This window comes from Dendropsophus ebraccatus, unplaced genomic scaffold (assembly GCF_027789765.1).
Source record: "Dendropsophus ebraccatus isolate aDenEbr1 unplaced genomic scaffold, aDenEbr1.pat pat_scaffold_661_ctg1, whole genome shotgun sequence".
NCBI lineage: Eukaryota > Metazoa > Chordata > Amphibia > Anura > Hylidae > Dendropsophus > Dendropsophus ebraccatus.
The window spans coordinates 72,501-88,779 of NW_027210260.1; the positions used below are offsets into that span (position 1 = coordinate 72,501).

The 16,279-nt window shown below is 46.4% G+C and overlaps 29 non-coding genes across 29 annotated transcripts; 19 read left to right on the forward strand and 10 right to left on the reverse strand.

The window, feature by feature from the left end:
• Nucleotides 1-143: 143 nt before the first annotated feature.
• Nucleotides 144-216, reverse strand: TRNAV-CAC (transfer RNA valine (anticodon CAC)). Its single transcript has one exon. It is a non-coding gene; the product is annotated as a tRNA-Val (tRNA).
• Nucleotides 217-316: 100 nt separating this feature from the next.
• Nucleotides 317-390, forward strand: TRNAT-UGU (transfer RNA threonine (anticodon UGU)). Its single transcript has one exon. It is a non-coding gene; the product is annotated as a tRNA-Thr (tRNA).
• Nucleotides 391-1,568: 1,178 nt separating this feature from the next.
• TRNAS-GCU (transfer RNA serine (anticodon GCU)) lies at nucleotides 1,569-1,650 on the reverse strand. Its single transcript has one exon. It is a non-coding gene; the product is annotated as a tRNA-Ser (tRNA).
• A 135-nt stretch (nucleotides 1,651-1,785) lies between these two features.
• Nucleotides 1,786-1,859, forward strand: TRNAT-UGU (transfer RNA threonine (anticodon UGU)). Its single transcript has one exon. It is a non-coding gene; the product is annotated as a tRNA-Thr (tRNA).
• A 695-nt stretch (nucleotides 1,860-2,554) lies between these two features.
• Nucleotides 2,555-2,628, forward strand: TRNAT-AGU (transfer RNA threonine (anticodon AGU)). The gene has a single exon. It is a non-coding gene; the product is annotated as a tRNA-Thr (tRNA).
• Nucleotides 2,629-3,027: 399 nt separating this feature from the next.
• On the reverse strand, nucleotides 3,028-3,109 carry TRNAS-GCU (transfer RNA serine (anticodon GCU)). The gene has a single exon. It is a non-coding gene; the product is annotated as a tRNA-Ser (tRNA).
• Nucleotides 3,110-3,244: 135 nt separating this feature from the next.
• Nucleotides 3,245-3,318, forward strand: TRNAT-UGU (transfer RNA threonine (anticodon UGU)). The gene has a single exon. It is a non-coding gene; the product is annotated as a tRNA-Thr (tRNA).
• A 695-nt stretch (nucleotides 3,319-4,013) lies between these two features.
• On the forward strand, nucleotides 4,014-4,087 carry TRNAT-AGU (transfer RNA threonine (anticodon AGU)). Its single transcript has one exon. It is a non-coding gene; the product is annotated as a tRNA-Thr (tRNA).
• A 374-nt stretch (nucleotides 4,088-4,461) lies between these two features.
• TRNAS-GCU (transfer RNA serine (anticodon GCU)) lies at nucleotides 4,462-4,543 on the reverse strand. The gene has a single exon. It is a non-coding gene; the product is annotated as a tRNA-Ser (tRNA).
• Nucleotides 4,544-4,673: 130 nt separating this feature from the next.
• TRNAT-UGU (transfer RNA threonine (anticodon UGU)) lies at nucleotides 4,674-4,747 on the forward strand. The gene has a single exon. It is a non-coding gene; the product is annotated as a tRNA-Thr (tRNA).
• Nucleotides 4,748-5,443: 696 nt separating this feature from the next.
• On the forward strand, nucleotides 5,444-5,517 carry TRNAT-AGU (transfer RNA threonine (anticodon AGU)). Its single transcript has one exon. It is a non-coding gene; the product is annotated as a tRNA-Thr (tRNA).
• Nucleotides 5,518-5,890: 373 nt separating this feature from the next.
• TRNAS-GCU (transfer RNA serine (anticodon GCU)) lies at nucleotides 5,891-5,972 on the reverse strand. The gene has a single exon. It is a non-coding gene; the product is annotated as a tRNA-Ser (tRNA).
• Nucleotides 5,973-6,107: 135 nt separating this feature from the next.
• Nucleotides 6,108-6,181, forward strand: TRNAT-UGU (transfer RNA threonine (anticodon UGU)). The gene has a single exon. It is a non-coding gene; the product is annotated as a tRNA-Thr (tRNA).
• Nucleotides 6,182-6,877: 696 nt separating this feature from the next.
• Nucleotides 6,878-6,951, forward strand: TRNAT-AGU (transfer RNA threonine (anticodon AGU)). The gene has a single exon. It is a non-coding gene; the product is annotated as a tRNA-Thr (tRNA).
• Nucleotides 6,952-7,358: 407 nt separating this feature from the next.
• Nucleotides 7,359-7,440, reverse strand: TRNAS-GCU (transfer RNA serine (anticodon GCU)). The gene has a single exon. It is a non-coding gene; the product is annotated as a tRNA-Ser (tRNA).
• A 135-nt stretch (nucleotides 7,441-7,575) lies between these two features.
• Nucleotides 7,576-7,649, forward strand: TRNAT-UGU (transfer RNA threonine (anticodon UGU)). The gene has a single exon. It is a non-coding gene; the product is annotated as a tRNA-Thr (tRNA).
• Nucleotides 7,650-8,345: 696 nt separating this feature from the next.
• TRNAT-AGU (transfer RNA threonine (anticodon AGU)) lies at nucleotides 8,346-8,419 on the forward strand. The gene has a single exon. It is a non-coding gene; the product is annotated as a tRNA-Thr (tRNA).
• A 373-nt stretch (nucleotides 8,420-8,792) lies between these two features.
• Nucleotides 8,793-8,874, reverse strand: TRNAS-GCU (transfer RNA serine (anticodon GCU)). The gene has a single exon. It is a non-coding gene; the product is annotated as a tRNA-Ser (tRNA).
• A 135-nt stretch (nucleotides 8,875-9,009) lies between these two features.
• On the forward strand, nucleotides 9,010-9,083 carry TRNAT-UGU (transfer RNA threonine (anticodon UGU)). The gene has a single exon. It is a non-coding gene; the product is annotated as a tRNA-Thr (tRNA).
• Nucleotides 9,084-9,779: 696 nt separating this feature from the next.
• On the forward strand, nucleotides 9,780-9,853 carry TRNAT-AGU (transfer RNA threonine (anticodon AGU)). The gene has a single exon. It is a non-coding gene; the product is annotated as a tRNA-Thr (tRNA).
• A 408-nt stretch (nucleotides 9,854-10,261) lies between these two features.
• On the reverse strand, nucleotides 10,262-10,343 carry TRNAS-GCU (transfer RNA serine (anticodon GCU)). Its single transcript has one exon. It is a non-coding gene; the product is annotated as a tRNA-Ser (tRNA).
• A 135-nt stretch (nucleotides 10,344-10,478) lies between these two features.
• On the forward strand, nucleotides 10,479-10,552 carry TRNAT-UGU (transfer RNA threonine (anticodon UGU)). Its single transcript has one exon. It is a non-coding gene; the product is annotated as a tRNA-Thr (tRNA).
• A 696-nt stretch (nucleotides 10,553-11,248) lies between these two features.
• Nucleotides 11,249-11,322, forward strand: TRNAT-AGU (transfer RNA threonine (anticodon AGU)). The gene has a single exon. It is a non-coding gene; the product is annotated as a tRNA-Thr (tRNA).
• A 408-nt stretch (nucleotides 11,323-11,730) lies between these two features.
• Nucleotides 11,731-11,812, reverse strand: TRNAS-GCU (transfer RNA serine (anticodon GCU)). Its single transcript has one exon. It is a non-coding gene; the product is annotated as a tRNA-Ser (tRNA).
• A 137-nt stretch (nucleotides 11,813-11,949) lies between these two features.
• TRNAT-UGU (transfer RNA threonine (anticodon UGU)) lies at nucleotides 11,950-12,023 on the forward strand. Its single transcript has one exon. It is a non-coding gene; the product is annotated as a tRNA-Thr (tRNA).
• Nucleotides 12,024-12,720: 697 nt separating this feature from the next.
• Nucleotides 12,721-12,794, forward strand: TRNAT-AGU (transfer RNA threonine (anticodon AGU)). Its single transcript has one exon. It is a non-coding gene; the product is annotated as a tRNA-Thr (tRNA).
• Nucleotides 12,795-13,203: 409 nt separating this feature from the next.
• On the reverse strand, nucleotides 13,204-13,286 carry TRNAS-GCU (transfer RNA serine (anticodon GCU)). The gene has a single exon. It is a non-coding gene; the product is annotated as a tRNA-Ser (tRNA).
• Nucleotides 13,287-13,421: 135 nt separating this feature from the next.
• TRNAT-UGU (transfer RNA threonine (anticodon UGU)) lies at nucleotides 13,422-13,495 on the forward strand. The gene has a single exon. It is a non-coding gene; the product is annotated as a tRNA-Thr (tRNA).
• Nucleotides 13,496-14,856: 1,361 nt separating this feature from the next.
• Nucleotides 14,857-14,928, forward strand: TRNAT-UGU (transfer RNA threonine (anticodon UGU)). Its single transcript has one exon. It is a non-coding gene; the product is annotated as a tRNA-Thr (tRNA).
• The last annotated feature ends 1,351 nt before the right edge of the window (nucleotides 14,929-16,279 follow it).

Below are 16,279 nucleotides of genomic sequence, written 5' to 3' on the forward strand. Positions count from 1 at the left end.
GAAGGTTTTGTGTTGCAGTAGTGGAGTAGCCAAAAATTTCTTCCAGAAGCACCATGCTTCTGCCAGGTTTCGAAGCGGGAATATTTCACGTGTTGGTGCTTTTGGCTACGTAGTGGGGTAGCCAAAAGGCTGCAGAAGCACTGTGTTTCTGCCCGGTTTCGAACCGGGGACCTTTCGCGTGTGAGGCGAACGTGATAACCACTAAACTACAGAAACCTGCCTGTTCTGACAGGCACCGCTATGGCGAGCCAGCCGCCAGTATTCAAACTGAGTGGAGGAAAACAGGGGCGTCAAAGTAAACAAGGCTTGAGCATGTGGCGCTGTGGCTTAGTTGGTTAAAGCGCCTGTCTTGTAAACAGGAGATCCTGAGTTCGAATCTCAGCAGTGCCTTCCATTCTTTGCAGTTTTTGCCATTTTATTCTTAAAAGGCGATGCTCGCCCATAGCGGACCCCAAACTTGTCTGCCCCTAGGGTACTCCCAGCAAGGGAAAAAAAGTCCGCATAATGGCTAAACACCCAAGAGCAGGCAATGGTTTTGGCTTCCTTACAGGATAGCAAGAAGCACCATTGCTTTAACCACGCGGCCACCTCGTCTACATCAAGTGATTTCACCTGCTGCTAGATTGTGAAAACCATTGGAACAAGGCTTTGGCTGCTTTAGCATTGAATGCAGTGTCTATCAGGCACTGGCTGAGTGAAGCTTAACTCCTCTACTACACTACGTAAATCTTTTTCAAAGGTGAACCAATGCATAGGGCATAACGATTGACCCACCCTAATTCTTACTCCTGTCGCTGATGGTGCTTTCCTGGTATTCCTTCAATCTATTTATTCTGTCGTATGCATTCAGAAGAAAACAGGGCGCTCTCCATGCTTGTGCTAAGCCGTGGATCAGTTGCTTATGGAACCAACAATCTCTAGCCTACTACGTCATTCTCTTCTGTCTGCATTGGATCTGCTTGGTTTGTTTCCTCAAGCCTGTGAAGAAAAAGAGAAAGCTGCAATTGCTCCATTAAGTCATGAGATGTTGTATAAATGCAGATCATGGCTTCGCATTGGCCCGTTTTTTGGTATTGCGTGGTTTGAGGCACTGTGGCTTAGTTGGTTAAAGCGCATGTCTATTAAACCGGAGATCCTGAGTTTGAATCTCAGCAGTGCCTTTCTTTTCTTTTTTTTCCCCTCAATTTTTGCAATTCTAGTCCAAGAAGGAGACGTTTGCGCGTAACTGACATGGAACTTGTCTTCCACCCGGCCCTAGGGTACTCTGAGCAGGGGAAACTGTATGGATACTGGCTAAACGCCCAAATGATGGAAATGTCATTGTCTTCTTAACAGGATAGCATGGAACACCACGCATGACAAATTAAAGAGGCAAAGCAAAGCCCTCACTTGGGGTTGTGTTTGTTCGACCTTACTAACTATGCACCTATGATGAAGGATTGATTTGTCACATGCTGCATCCTTCACGATTGCTGATGGTGAACATCTATGGTTGGGGCATCCACTTCCCGTGCTGACGATAAAGAAAGAGCAAAGCAAGTTCCCGCCTTGGAAAAAGCAGAAGAAACCGACGAGGATGGGATTCAAACCCATGCATGCAGAGCACAATGGTTTAGCAGTCCATCGCCTTAACCACTCGGCCACCTCGTCGACAGAAGACGTCCAACTTCTGGTGACAGATGCCGAAAGCAATCTGAACAAGTCTTTGGCTGAATTTTCATTGAAGGCGGTACATCAGCCGCTGCCCGTGGCCCGTTTTACCGGCTTTCCCAAGCTTGAGCATGTGGCGCTGTGGCTTAGTTGGTTAAAGCGCCTGTCTTGTAAACATGAGATCCTGAGTTCGAATCTCAGCAGTGCCTTCCATTCTTTGCAATTTTTGCCATTTTATTCTTAAAAGGCGATTCTCGCCCATAGCGGACCCCAAACTTGTCTGCCCCTAGGGTACTCCCAGCAAGGGAAAAAAGTCAGCATAATGGCTAAACACCCAAGAGCAGGCAATGGTTTTGGCTTCCTTACAGGATAGCAAGAAGCACCATTGCTTTAACCACGCGGCCACCTCGTCTACATCAAGTGATTTCACCTGCTGCTAGATTGTGAAAACCATTGGAACAAGGCTTTGGCTGCTTTAACATTGAATGCAGTGTCTATCAGGCACTGGCTGAGTGAAGCTTAACTCCTCTACTACACTATTTAAATCTTTTTCAAAGATGAACCAATGCATAGGGAATAACGATTGACCCACCCTAATTCTTACTCCTGTCGATGATGGTGCTTTCCTGGTATTCCTTCAATCTATTTATTCCGTTGTATGCATTCAGAAGAAAACAGGGCGCTCTCCATGCTTGTGCTAAGCCGTGGATCAGTTGCTTATGGAACCAACAATCTCTAGCCTACTACGTCATTCTCTTCTGTCTGCATTGGATCTGCTTGGTTTGTTTCCTCAAGCCTGTGAAGAAAAAGAGAAAGCTGCAATTGCTCCATTAAGTCATGAGATGTTGTATAAATGCAGATCATGGCTTCGCAGTGGCCCGTTTTTTGGCATTGCGTGGCTTGAGGTGCTGTGGCTTAGTTGGTTAAAGCGCCTGTCTAGTAAACAGGAGATCCTGAATTCAAATCTCAGCAGTGCCTTTTTTTTCTCCTCAATTTTTGCAATTCTATTCCAAGAAGGAGACGTTCGCGCGTAGCTGACATGGAACTTGTCTTCCACCCGGCCCTAGGGTACTCTGAGCAGGGGAAACTGTATTGATACTGGCTAAACGCCCAAAAGATGGAAATGTCATTGTCTTCTTAACAGGATAGCATGGAACACCACGCATGACAAATTAAAGAGGCAAAGCAAAGCCCTCACTTGGGGTTGTGTTTGTTCGACCTTACTAACTATGCACCTATGATGAAGGATTGATTTGTCACATGCTGCATCCTTCCCGATTGGTGATGGTGAACATCTATGGTTGGGGCATCCACTTCCCGTGCTGACGATAAAGAAAGAGCAAAGCAAGTGCCCGCCTTGGAAAAAGCAGAAGAAACCGACAAGGATGGGATTCGAACCCATGCATGCAGAGCACAATGGATTAGCAGTCCATCGCCTTAACCACTCGGTCACCTAGTCGACAGAAGACGTCCCTCTTCTGGTGACAGATGCCAAAAGCAATCTGAAGAAGTCTTTGGCTGAATTTTCATTGAAGGCGGTACATCAGCCGCTGCCCGTGGCCCGTTTTACCGGCTTTCCCAAGCTCTAGCGTGTGGCGCTGTGGCTTAGTTGGTTAAAGCGCCTGTCTTGTAAACAGGAGATCCTGAGTTCGAATCTCAGCAGTACTTTCCATTCTTTGCAATTTTTGCCATTTTATTCTTAAAAGGCGATGCTCTCCCATAGCGGACCCCAAACTTGTCTGCCACTAGGGTACTCCCAGCAAGGGAAAAAAGTCCGCATAATGGCTAAACACCCAAGAGCAGGCAATGGTTTTGGCTTCCTTACAGGATAGCAAGAAGCACCATTGCTTTAACCACGCGGCCACCTCGTCTACATCAAGTGATTTCACCTGCTGCTAGATTGTGAAAACCATTGGAACAAGGCTTTGGCTGCTTTAGCATTGAATGCAGTGTCTATCAGGCACTGGCTGAGTGAAGCTTAACTCCTCTACTACACTACGTAAATCTTTTTCAAAGATGAAGCAATGCATAGGGCATAACGATTGACCCACCCTAATTCTTACTCCTGTCGCTGATGGTGCTTTCCTGGTATTCCTTCAATCTATTTATTCCGTCGTATGCATTCAGAAGAAAACAGGGCGCTCTCCATGCTTGTGCTAAGCCGTGGATCAGTTGCTTATGGAACCAACAATCTCTAGCCTACTACGTCATTCTCTTCTGTCTGCATTGGATCTGCTTGGTTTGTTTCCTCAAGCCTGTGAAGAAAAAGAGAAAGCTGCAATTGCTCCATTAAGTCATGAGATGTTGTATAAATGCAGATCATGGCTTCGCACTGGCCCGTTTTTTGGCATTGCGTGGCTTGAGGCGCTGTGGCTTAGTTGGTTAAAGCGCCTGTCTAGTAAACAAGAGATCCTGAGTTCGAATCTCAGCAGTGCCTTTCTTTTCTTTTTTTTTCTCTTCAATTTTTGCAATTCTAGTACAAGAAGTCCACCCGACCCTAGGGTACTCTGAGCAGGGGAAACTGTATGGATACTGGCTAAACGCCCAAAAGATGGAAATGTCATTGTCTTCTTAACAGGGTAGCATGGAACACCACGCATGACAAATTAAAGAGGCAAAGCAAAGCCCTCACTTGGGGTTGTGTTTGTTCGACCTTACTAACTATGCACCTATGATGAAGGATTGATTTGTCACATGCTGCATCCTTCACGATTGCTGATGGTGAACATCTATGGTTGGGGCATCCACTTCCCGTGCTGACGATAAAGAAAGAGCAAAGCAAGTTCCCGCCTTGGAAAAAGCAGAAGAAACCGACAAGGATGGCATTCGAACCCATGCATGCAGAGCACAATGGATTAGCAGTCCATCGCCTTAACCACTCGGCCACCTCGTCGACAGAAGACGTTTTTGGTGACAGATGCCGAAAGCAATCTGAAGAAGTCTTTGGCTGAATTTTCATTGAAGGCGGTACATCAGCTGCTGCCCGTGGCCCGTTTTACCGGCTTTTCCAGGCTTGAGCATGTGGCGCTGTGGCTTAGTTGGTTAAAGCGCCTCTCTTGTAAACAGGAGATCCTGAGTTCGAATCTCAGCAGTGCCTTCCATTCTTTGCAATTTTTGCCATTTTATTCTTAAAAGGCGATGCTCGCCCATAGCTGACCCCAAACTTGTCTGCCCCTAGGGTACTCCCAGCAAGGGAAAAAAAGTCCGCATAATGGCTAAACACCCAAGAGCAGGCAATGGTTTTGGCTTCCTTACAGGATAGCAAGAAGCACCATTGCTTTAACCACGCGGCCACCTCGTCTACATCAAGTGATTTCACCTGCTGCTAGATTGTGAAAACCATTGGAACAAGGCTTTGGCTGCTTTAGCATTGAATGCAGTGTCTATCAGGCACTGGCTGAGTGAAGCTTAACTCCTCTACTACACTATTTAAATCTTTTTCAAAGATGAACCAATGCATAGGGCATAACGATTGACCCACCCTAATTCTTACTCCTGTCGATGATGGTGCTTTCCTGGTATTCCTTCAATCTATTTATTCCGTCGTATGCATTCAGAAGAAAACAGGGCGCTCTACATGCTTGTGCTAAGCCGTGGATCAGTTGCTTATGGAACCAACAATCTCTAGCCTATTACGTCATTCTCTTCTGTCTGCATTGGATCTGCTTGGTTTGTTTCCTCAAGCCTGTGAAGAAAAAGAGAAAGCTGCAATTGCTCCATTAAGTCATGAGATGTTGTATAAATGCAGATCATGGCTTCGCACTGGCCCGTTTTTTGGCATTGCGTGGCTTGAGGCGCTGTGGCTTAGTTGGTTAAAGCGCCTGTCTAGTAAACAGGAGATCCTGAGTTCGAATCTCAGCAGTGCCTTTCTTTTCTTTTTTTTCTCCTCAATTTTTGCAATTCTAGTCCAAGAAGTCCACCCGACCCTAGGGTACTCTGAGCAGGGGAAACTGTATGGATACTGGCTAAACGCCCAAAAGATGGAAATGTCGTTGTCTTCTTAACAGGATAGCATGGAACACCACGCATGACAAATTAAAGAGGCAAAGCAAAGCCCTCACTTGGGGTTGTGTTTGTTCGACCTTACTAACTATGCACCTATGATGAAGGATTGATTTGTCACATGCTGCATCCTTCACGATTGCTGATGGTGAACATCTATGGTTGGGGCATCCACTTCCCGTGCTGACGATAAAGAAAGAGCAAAGAAAGTTCCCGCCTTGAAAAAAGCAAAAGAAACCGACGAGGATGGGATTCGAACCCATGCATGCAGAGCACAATGGATTAGCAGTCCATCGCCTTAACCATTCGGCCACCTCGTCGACAGAAGACGTCCCTCTTCTGGTGACAGATGCCGAAAGCAATCTGAAGAAGTCTTTGGCTGAATTTTCATTGAAGGCGGTACATCAGCCGCTGCCCGTGGCCCGTTTTACCGGCTTTCCCAAGCTTGAGCATGTGGTGCTGTGGCTTAGTTGGTTAAAGCGCCTGTCTTGTAAACAGGAGATCCTGAGTTCGAATCCCAGCAGTGCCTTCCATTCTTTGCAATTTTTGCCATTTTATTCTTAAAAGGCGATGCTTGCCCATAGCGGACCCCAAACTTGTCTGCCCCTAGGGTACTCCCAGCAAGGGAAAAAAAGTCCGCATAATGGCTAAACACCCAAGAGCAGGCAATGGTTTTGGCTTCCTTACAGGATAGCAAGAAGCACCATTGCTTTAACCACGCGGCCACCTCGTCTACATCAAGTGATTTCACCTGCTGCTAGATTGTGAAAACCATTGGAACAAGGCTTTGGCTGCTTTAGCATTGAATGCAGTGTCTATCAGGCACTGGCTGAGTGAAGCTTAACTCCTCTACTACACTATTTAAATCTTTTTCAAAGATGAACCAATGCATAGGGCATAACGATTGACCCACCCTAATTCTTACTCCTGTCGATGATGGTGCTTTCCTGGTATTCCTTCAATCTATTTATTCTGTCGTATGCATTCAGAAGAAAACAGGGCGCTCTCCATGCTTGTGCTAAGCCGTGGATCAGTTGCTTATGGAACCAACAATCTCTAGCCTACTACGTCATTCTCTTCTGTCTGCATTGGATCTGCTTGGTTTGTTTCCTCAAGCCTGTGAAGAAAAAGAGAAAGCTGCAATTGCTCCATTAAGTCATGAGATGTTGTATAAATGCAGATCATGGCTTCGCACTGGCCCGTTTTTTGGCATTGCGTGGCTTGAGGTGCTGTGGCTTAGTTGGTTAAAGTGCCTGTCTAGTAAACAGGAGATCCTGAGTTCGAATCTCAGCAGTGCTTTTCTTTTCTTTTTTTCTCCTCAATTTTTGCAATTCTAGTCCAAGAAGGAGACCTTCGCGCGTAGCTGACATGGAACTTGTCTTCCACCCGGCCCTAGGGTACTCTGAGCAGGGGAAACTGTATGGATACTGGCTAAACGCCCAAAAGATGGAAATGTCATTGTCTTCTTAACAGGATAGCATGGAACACCACGCATGACAAATTAAAGAGGCAAAGCAAAGCCCTCACTTGGGGTTGTGTTTGTTCGACCTTACTAACTATGCACCTATGATGAAGGATTGATTTGTCACATGCTGCATCCTTCACGATTGCTGATGGTGAACATCTATGGTTGGGGCATCCACTTCCCGTGCTGACGATAAAGAAAGAGCAAAGCAAGTTCCCGCCTTGGAAAAAGCAGAAGAAACCGACGAGGATGGGATTCGAACCCATGCAGGCAGAGCACAATGGATTAGCAGTCCATCGCCTTAACCACTCGGCCACCTCGTCGACAGAAGACGTCTCTCTTCTGGTGACAGATGCCGAAAGCAATCTGAAGAAGTCTTTGGCTGAATTTTCATTGAAGGCGGTACATCAGCCGCTGCCCGTGGCCCGTTTTACCGGCTTTTCCAGGCTTGAGCATGTGGCGCTGTGGCTTAGTTGGTTAAAGCGCCTGTCTTGTAAACAGGAGATCCTGAGTTCGAATCTCAGCAGTGCCTACCATTCTTTGCAATTTTTGCCATTTTATTCTTAAAAGGCGATGCTCGCCCATAGCTGACCCCAAACTTGTCTGCCCCTAGGGTACTCCCAGCAAGGGAAAAAAAGTCCGCATAATGGTTAAACACCCAAGAGCAGGCAATGGTTTTGGCTTCCTTACAGGATAGCAAGAAGCACCATTGCTTTAACCACGCGGCCACCTCGTCTACATCAAGTGATTTCACCTGCTGCTAGATTGTGAAAACCATTGGAACAAGGCTTTGGCTGCTTTAGCATTGAATGCAGTGTCTATCAGGCACTGGCTGAGTGAAGCTTAACTCCTCTACTACACTATTTAAATCTTTTTCAAAGATGAACCAATGCATAGGGCATAACGGTTGACCCACCCTAATTCTTACTCCTGTCGATGATGGTGATTTCCTGGTATTCCTTCAATCTATTTATTCCGTCGTATGCATTCAGAAGAAAACAGGGCGCTCTACATGCTTGTGCTAAGCCGTGGATCAGTTGCTTATGGAACCAACAATCTCTAGCCTATTACGTCATTCTCTTCTGTCTGCATTGGATCTGCTTGGTTTGTTTCCTCAAGCCTGTGAAGAAAAAGAGAAAGCTGCAATTGCTCCATTAAGTCATGAGATGTTGTATAAATGCAGATCATGGCTTCGCACTGGCCCGTTTTTTGGCATTGCGTGGCTTGAGGCGCTGTGGCTTAGTTGGTTAAAGCGCCTGTCTAGTAAACAGGAGATCCTGAGTTCGAATCTCAGCAGTGCCTTTCTTTTCTTTTTTTTCTCCTCAATTTTTGCAATTCTAGTCCAAGAAGTCCACCCGACCCTAGGGTACTCTGAGCAGGGGAAACTGTATGGATACTGGCTAAACGCCCAAAAGATGGAAATGTCGTTGTCTTCTTAACAGGATAGCATGGAACACCACGCATGACAAATTAAAGAGGCAAAGCAAAGCCCTCACTTGGGGTTGTGTTTGTTCGACCTTACTAACTATGCACCTATGATGAAGGATTGATTTGTCACATGCTGCATCCTTCACGATTGCTGATGGTGAACATCTATGGTTGGGGCATCCACTTCCCGTGCTGACGATAAAGAAAGAGCAAAGAAAGTTCCCGCCTTGAAAAAAGCAAAAGAAACCGACGAGGATGGGATTCGAACCCATGCATGCAGAGCACAATGGATTAGCAGTCCATCGCCTTAACCATTCGGCCACCTCGTCGACAGAAGACGTCCCTCTTCTGGTGACAGATGCCGAAAGCAATCTGAAGAAGTCTTTGGCTGAATTTTCATTGAAGGCGGTACATCAGCCGCTGCCCGTGGCCCGTTTTACCGGCTTTCCCAAGCTTGAGCATGTGGCGCTGTGGCTTAGTTGGTTAAAGCGCCTGTCTTGTAAACAGGAGATCCTGAGTTCGAATCCCAGCAGTGCCTTCCATTCTTTGCAATTTTTGCCATTTTATTCTTAAAAGGCGATGCTTGCCCATAGCGGACCCCAAACTTGTCTGCCCCTAGGGTACTCCCAGCAAGGGAAAAAAAGTCCGCATAATGGCTAAACACCCAAGAGCAGGCAATGGTTTTGGCTTCCTTACAGGATAGCAAGAAGCACCATTGCTTTAACCACGCGGCCACCTCGTCTACATCAAGTGATTTCACCTGCTGCTAGATTGTGAAAACCATTGGAACAAGGCTTTGGCTGCTTTAGCATTGAATGCAGTGTCTATCAGGCACTGGCTGAGTGAAGCTTAACTCCTCTACTACACTATTTAAATCTTTTTCAAAGATGAACCAATGCATAGGGCATAACGATTGACCCACCCTAATTCTTACTCCTGTCGATGATGGTGCTTTCCTGGTATTCCTTCAATCTATTTATTCTGTCGTATGCATTCAGAAGAAAACAGGGCGCTCTCCATGCTTGTGCTAAGCCGTGGATCAGTTGCTTATGGAACCAACAATCTCTAGCCTACTACGTCATTCTCTTCTGTCTGCATTGGATCTGCTTGGTTTGTTTCCTCAAGCCTGTGAAGAAAAAGAGAAAGCTGCAATTGCTCCATTAAGTCATGAGATGTTGTATAAATGCAGATCATGGCTTCGCACTGGCCCGTTTTTTGGCATTGCGTGGCTTGAGGTGCTGTGGCTTAGTTGGTTAAAGTGCCTGTCTAGTAAACAGGAGATCCTGAGTTCGAATCTCAGCAGTGCTTTTCTTTTCTTTTTTTTCTCCTCAATTTTTGCAATTCTAGTCCAAGAAGGAGACCTTCGCGCGTAGCTGACATGGAACTTGTCTTCCACCCGGCCCTAGGGTACTCTGAGCAGGGGAAACTGTATGGATACTGGCTAAACGCCCAAAAGATGGAAATGTCATTGTCTTCTTAACAGGATAGCATGGAACACCACGCATGACAAATTAAAGAGGCAAAGCAAAGCCCTCACTTGGGTTTGTGTTTGTTCGACCTTACTAACTATGCACCTATGATGAAGGATTGATTTGTCACATGCTGCATCCTTCACGATTGCTGATGGTGAACATCTATGGTTGGGGCATCCACTTCCCGTGCTGACGATAAAGAAAGAGCAAAGAAAGTTCCCGCCTTGAAAAAAGCAAAAGAAACCGACGAGGATTTGATTCGAACCCATGCATGCAGAGCACAATGGATTAGCAGTCCATCGCCTTAACCACTCGGCCACCTCGTCGACAGAAGACGTCCCTCTTCTGGTGACAGATGCCGAAAGCAATCTGAAGAAGTCTTTGGCTGAATTTTCATTGAAGGCGGTACATCAGCCGCTGCCCGTGGCCCGTTTTACCGGCTTTCCCAAGCTTGAGCATGTGGCGCTGTGGCTTAGTTGGTTAAAGCGCCTGTCTTGTAAACAGGAGATCCTGAGTTCGAATCCCAGCAGTGCCTTCCATTCTTTGCAATTTTTGCCATTTTATTCTTAAAAGGCGATGCTTGCCCATAGCGGACCCCAAACTTGTCTGCCCCTAGGGTACTCCCAGCAAGGGAAAAAAAGTCCGCATAATGGCTAAACACCCAAGAGCAGGCAATGGTTTTGGCTTCCTTACAGGATAGCAAGAAGCACCATTGCTTTAACCACGCGGCCACTTCGTCTACATCAAGTGATTTCACCTGCTGCTAGATTGTGAAAACCATTGGAACAAGGCTTTGGCTGCTTTAGCATTGAATGCAGTGTCTATCAGGCACTGGCTGAGTGAAGCTTAACTCCTCTACTACACTATTTAAATCTTTTTCAAAGATGAACCAATGCATAGGGCATAACGATTGACCCACCCTAATTCTTACTCCTGTCGATGATGGTGCTTTCCTGGTATTCCTTCAATCTATTTATTCCGTCGTATGCATTCAGAAGAAAACAGGGCGCTCTCCATGCTTGTGCTAAGCCGTGGATCAGTTGCTTATGGAACCAACAATCTCTAGCCTACTACGTCATTCTCTTCTGTCTGCATTGGATCTGCTTGGTTTGTTTCCTCAAGCCTGTGAAGAAAAAGAGAAAGCTGCAATTGCTCCATTAAGTCATGAGATGTTGTATAAATGCAGATCATGGCTTCGCACTGGCCCGTTTTCTGGTATTGCGTGGCTTGAGGCGCTGTGGCTTAGTTGGTTAAAGCGCCTGTCTAGTAAACAGGAGATCCTGAGTTCGAATCTCAGCAGTGCCTTTCTTTTCTTTTTTTTCTCCTCAATTTTTGCAATTCTAGTCCAAGAAGGAGACCTTCGCGCGTAGCTGACATGGAACTTGTCTTCCACCCGGCCCTAGGGTACTCTGAGCAGGGGAAACTGTATGGATACTGGCTAAACGCCCAAAAGATGGAAATGTCATTGTCTTCTTAACAGGATAGCATGGAACACCACGCATGACAAATTAAAGAGGCAAAGCAAAGCCCTCACTTGGGGTTGTGTTTGTTCGACCTTACTAACTATGCACCTATGATGAAGGATTGATTTGTCACATGCTGCATCCTTCACGATTGCTGATGGTGAACATCTATGGTTGGGGCATCCACTTCCCGTGCTGACGATAAAGAAAGAGCAAAGCAAGTTCCCGCCTTGGAAAAAGCAGAAGAAACCGACGAGGATGGGATTCGAACCCATGCATGCAGAGCACAATGGATTAGCAGTCCATCGCCTTAACCACTCGGCCACCTCGTCGACAGAAGACGTCTCTCTTCTGGTGACAGATGCCGAAAGCAATCTGAAGAAGTCTTTGGCTGAATTTTCATTGAAGGCGGTACTTCAGGCCGCTGCCCGTGGCCCGTTTTAACCGGCTTTCCCAGGCTTGAGCATGTGGCGCTGTGGCTTAGTTGGTTAAAGCGCCTGTCTTGTAAACAGGAGATCATGAGTTCGAATCTCAGCAGTGCCTTCCATTCTTTGCAGTTTTTGCCATTTTATTCTTAAAAGGCGATGCTCGCCCATAGCGGACCCCAAACTTGTCTGCCCCTAGGGTACTCCCAGCAAGGGAAAAAAAGTCCGCATAATGGCTAAACACCCAAGAGCAGGCAATGGTTTTGGCTTCCTTACAGGATAGCAAGAAGCACCATTGCTTTAACCATGCGGCCACTTCGTCTACATCAAGTGATTTCACCTGCTGCTAGATTGTGAAAACCATTGGAACAAGGCTTTGGCTGCTTTAGCATTGAATGCAGTGTCTATCAGGCACTGGCTGAGTGAAGCTTAACTCCTCTACTACACTATTTAAATCTTTTTCAAAGATGAACCAATGCATAGGGCATAACGATTGACCCACCCTAATTCTTACTCCTGTCGATGATGGTGCTTTCCTGGTATTCCTTCAATCTATTTATTCCGTCGTATGCATTCAGAAGAAAACATGGGCGCTCTCCATGCTTGTGCTAAGCCGTGGATCAGTTGCTTATGGAACCAACAATCTCTAGCCTACTACGTCATTCTCTTCTGTCTGCATTGGATCTGCTTGGTTTGTTTCCTCAAGCCTGTGAAGAAAAAGAGAAAGCTGCAATTGCTCCATTAAGTCATGAGATGTTGTATAAATGCAGATCATGGCTTCGCACTGGCCCGTTTTCTGGCATTGCGTGGCTTGAGGCGCTGTGGCTTAGTTGGTTAAAGCGCCTGTCTAGTAAACAGGAGATCCTGAGTTCGAATCTCAGCAGTGCCTTTCTTTTCTTTTTTTTCTCCTCAATTTTTGCAATTCTAGTCCAAGAAGGAGACCTTCGCGCGTAGCTGACATGGAACTTGTCTTCCACCCGGCCCTAGGGTACTCTGAGCAGGGGAAACTGTATGGATACTGGCTAAACGCCCAAAAGATGGAAATGTCATTGTCTTCTTAACAGGATAGCATGAAACACCACGCATGACAAATTAAAGAGGCAAAGCAAAGCCCTCACTTGGGGTTGTGTTTGTTCGACCTTACTAACTATGCACCTATGATGAAGGATTGATTTGTCACATGCTGCATCCTTCACGATTGCTGATGGTGAACATCTATGGTTGGGGCATCCACTTCCCGTGCTGACGATAAAGAAAGAGCAAAGCAAGTTCCCCGCCTTGGAAAAAGCAGAAGAAACCGACGAGGATGGGATTCGAAACCCATGCATGCAGAGCACAATGGATTAGCAGTCCATCGCCTTAACCACTCGGCCACCTCGTCGACAGAAGACGTCTCTCTTCTGGTGACAGATGCCGAAAGCAATCTGAAGAAGTCTTTGGCTGAATTTTCATTGAAGGCGGTACTTCAGCCGCTGCCCGTGGCCCGTTTTACCGGCTTTCCCAGGCTTGAGCATGTGGCGCTGTGGCTTAGTTGGTTAAAGCGCCTGTCTTGTAAACAGGAGATCATGAGTTCGAATCTCAGCAGTGCCTTCCATTCTTTGCAGTTTTTGCCATTTTATTCTTAAAAGGCGATGCTCGCCCATAGCGGACCCCAAACTTGTCTGCCCCTAGGGTACTCCCAGCAAGGGAAAAAAAGTCCGCATAATGGCTAAACACCCAAGAGCAGGCAATGGTTTTGGCTTCCTTACAGGATAGCAAGAAGCACCATTGCTTTAACCATGCGGCCACTTCGTCTACATCAAGTGATTTCACCTGCTGCTAGATTGTGAAAACCATTGGAACAAGGCTTTGGCTGCTTTAGCATTGAATGCAGTGTCTATCAGGCACTGGCTGAGTGAAGCTTAACTCCTCTGCTACACTATTTAAATCTTTTTCAAAGATGAACCAATGCATAGGGCATAACGATTGACCCACCCTAATTCTTACTCCTGTCGATGATGGTGCTTTCCTGGTATTCCTTCAATCTATTTATTCTGTCGTATGCATTCAGAAGAAAACAGGGCGCTCTCCATGCTTGTGCTAAGCCGTGGATCAGTTGCTTATGGAACCAACAATCTCTAGCCTATTACGTCATTCTCTTCTGTCTGCATTGGATCTGCTTGGTTTGTTTCCTCAAGCCTGTGAAGAAAAAGAGAAAGCTGCAATTGCTCCATTAAGTCATGAGATGTTGTATAAATGCAGATCATGGCTTCGCACTGGCCCGTTTTTTGCATTGCGTGGCTTGAGGCGCTGTGGCTTAGTTGGTTAAAGCGCCTGTCTAGTAAACAGGAGATCCTGAGTTCGAATGCAGCAGTGCCTTTTTTTCTTTTTTTTCTCCTCAATTTTTGCAATTCTAGTCCAAGAAGTCCGACACGACCCTAGGGTACTCTGAGCAGGGGAAACTGGTATGGATACTGGCTAAACGCCCAAAAGATGGAAATGTCGTTGTCTTTCTTAACAGATAGCATGGAACACCAAGCATGACAAATTAAAGAGGCAAAGCAAAGCCCTCACTGGGGTTGTGTTTGTTCGACCTTACTAACTATGCACCTATGATGAAGGATTGATTTGTCACCTGCTGCATACGTCACGATTGCTGTGGTTGAACTCTATGGTTGGGGCATCCACTTCCCGTGCTGACGATAAAGAAAGAGCAAAGGCAAGTTCCAGCTTGGAAAAAGCAGAAGCAAACCGACGAGGGATGGGATTCGAACCCATGCATGCAGAGCACAATGGATTAGCAGTCCATCGCCTAACCACTCGCCACTCGTCGACAGTAAGACGTCCCTTCCCTCTTCTGGTGACAGATGCGGAAAGCAATCTGAAGAAGTCTTTGGCTGAATTTTCATTGAGGGCGGTACATCAGCCGTGCGCCGTGGCCCGTTTTACCGGCTTTCCAGGCTTGAGCATGTGGCGCTGTGGCTTAGTTGGTAAAGGGCCTGTCTTGTAAACAGGAGATCCTGAGTTCGATCTCAGCAGTGCCTTCCATTCTTTGCAATTTTTGACCATTTATTCTTAAAAGGCGATGCTCGCCCATAGCGGACCCCAAACTTGTCCTTGCCCTAGGGTACTCCCAGCAAGGGAAAAAAAGTCCGCATAATGGCTAAACACCCAAAGAGCAGGCAATGGTTTGGCTCCTTACAGGATAGCAAGAAGCACCATTGCTTTAACCACGCGGCCACTTCGTCTACATTCAAGTGATTTCACCTGCGCTAGATTGTGGAAAACCATTGGAACAAGGCTTTGGCTGCTTTAGCATTGAATGCAGTGTCTATCAGGCACTGGCTGAGTGAAGCTTAACTCCCTCTGCTACACTATTTAAATCTTTTTCAAGATGAACAATGCATAGGGCATAACGATTGAACCACCCTAATTCTTACCCTGTCGATGATGGTGCTTTCCTGGTATTCCTTCAATCTATTTATTCCGTCGTCGCATTCAGAAGAAAACAGGGCGCTCTCCTGCTTGTGCTAAGCCGTGGAGCAGTTGCTATACGGAACCAAACAATCTCTAGCCTACTACGTCATTCTCTTCTGTCTGCATTGGATCTGCTTGGTTTGTTTCTCAAGCCTGTGAAGAAAAAGAGAAAGCTGGCCCAATTGCTCCATTAAGTAGGAGATGTGATAAATGCAGATCATGGCTTCGCACTGCCAGTTTTTTGGCATTGCGGGGCGTGAGGTGCTGTGGCTTAGTTGGTTAAAGTGACTGTCTAGTAACAGGAGATCCTGAAGTTCGATCTCAGCAGTGCTTTTCTTTCTTTTTTTTCTCCTCAATTTTTGCAATTTGCCAAGAAGGAGACCTTCCGCGTAGCTGACATGGAACTGGCGTTCCACCGGCCTAGGGTACTCTGAGCAGGGGAAACTGTATGGATACTGGCTAAACGCCCAAAGATGGATAATGTCATTGTCTTCTTAACACGGATTAGCATGGAACACCAGCATGACAAACTTAAAGAGGCAAAGCAAGCCTCCTTGGGTTTGGTTTGTTCGAACTTACTAACTAGGCACATGATGAAGGATGATTTGTCACATGCTGCATCTTCACGATTGCTGATGGTGAACATCTATGGTGGGGGCTCATCCTTCCGTGCTGACGATTAAGAAAGAGCGAAAAGAGAAGTTCACGCCTTAAAAAAAGAAAAGAACCGACGAGTATTTGTATTCGAACCCAGGCAGCAGAGCACAAGGATTAGCAGTTCATCGCTAACCATCGCCACCTAGGGCGACGAAAGAAGTTCCTCTCTGTGACAGATGCCGAAAGCAATCTGAAGAAGTCTTTGGCTGAATTTTCATGAAGGCGGTACATCAGCCGCGCCGTGGCCCGTTTTACCGGCTT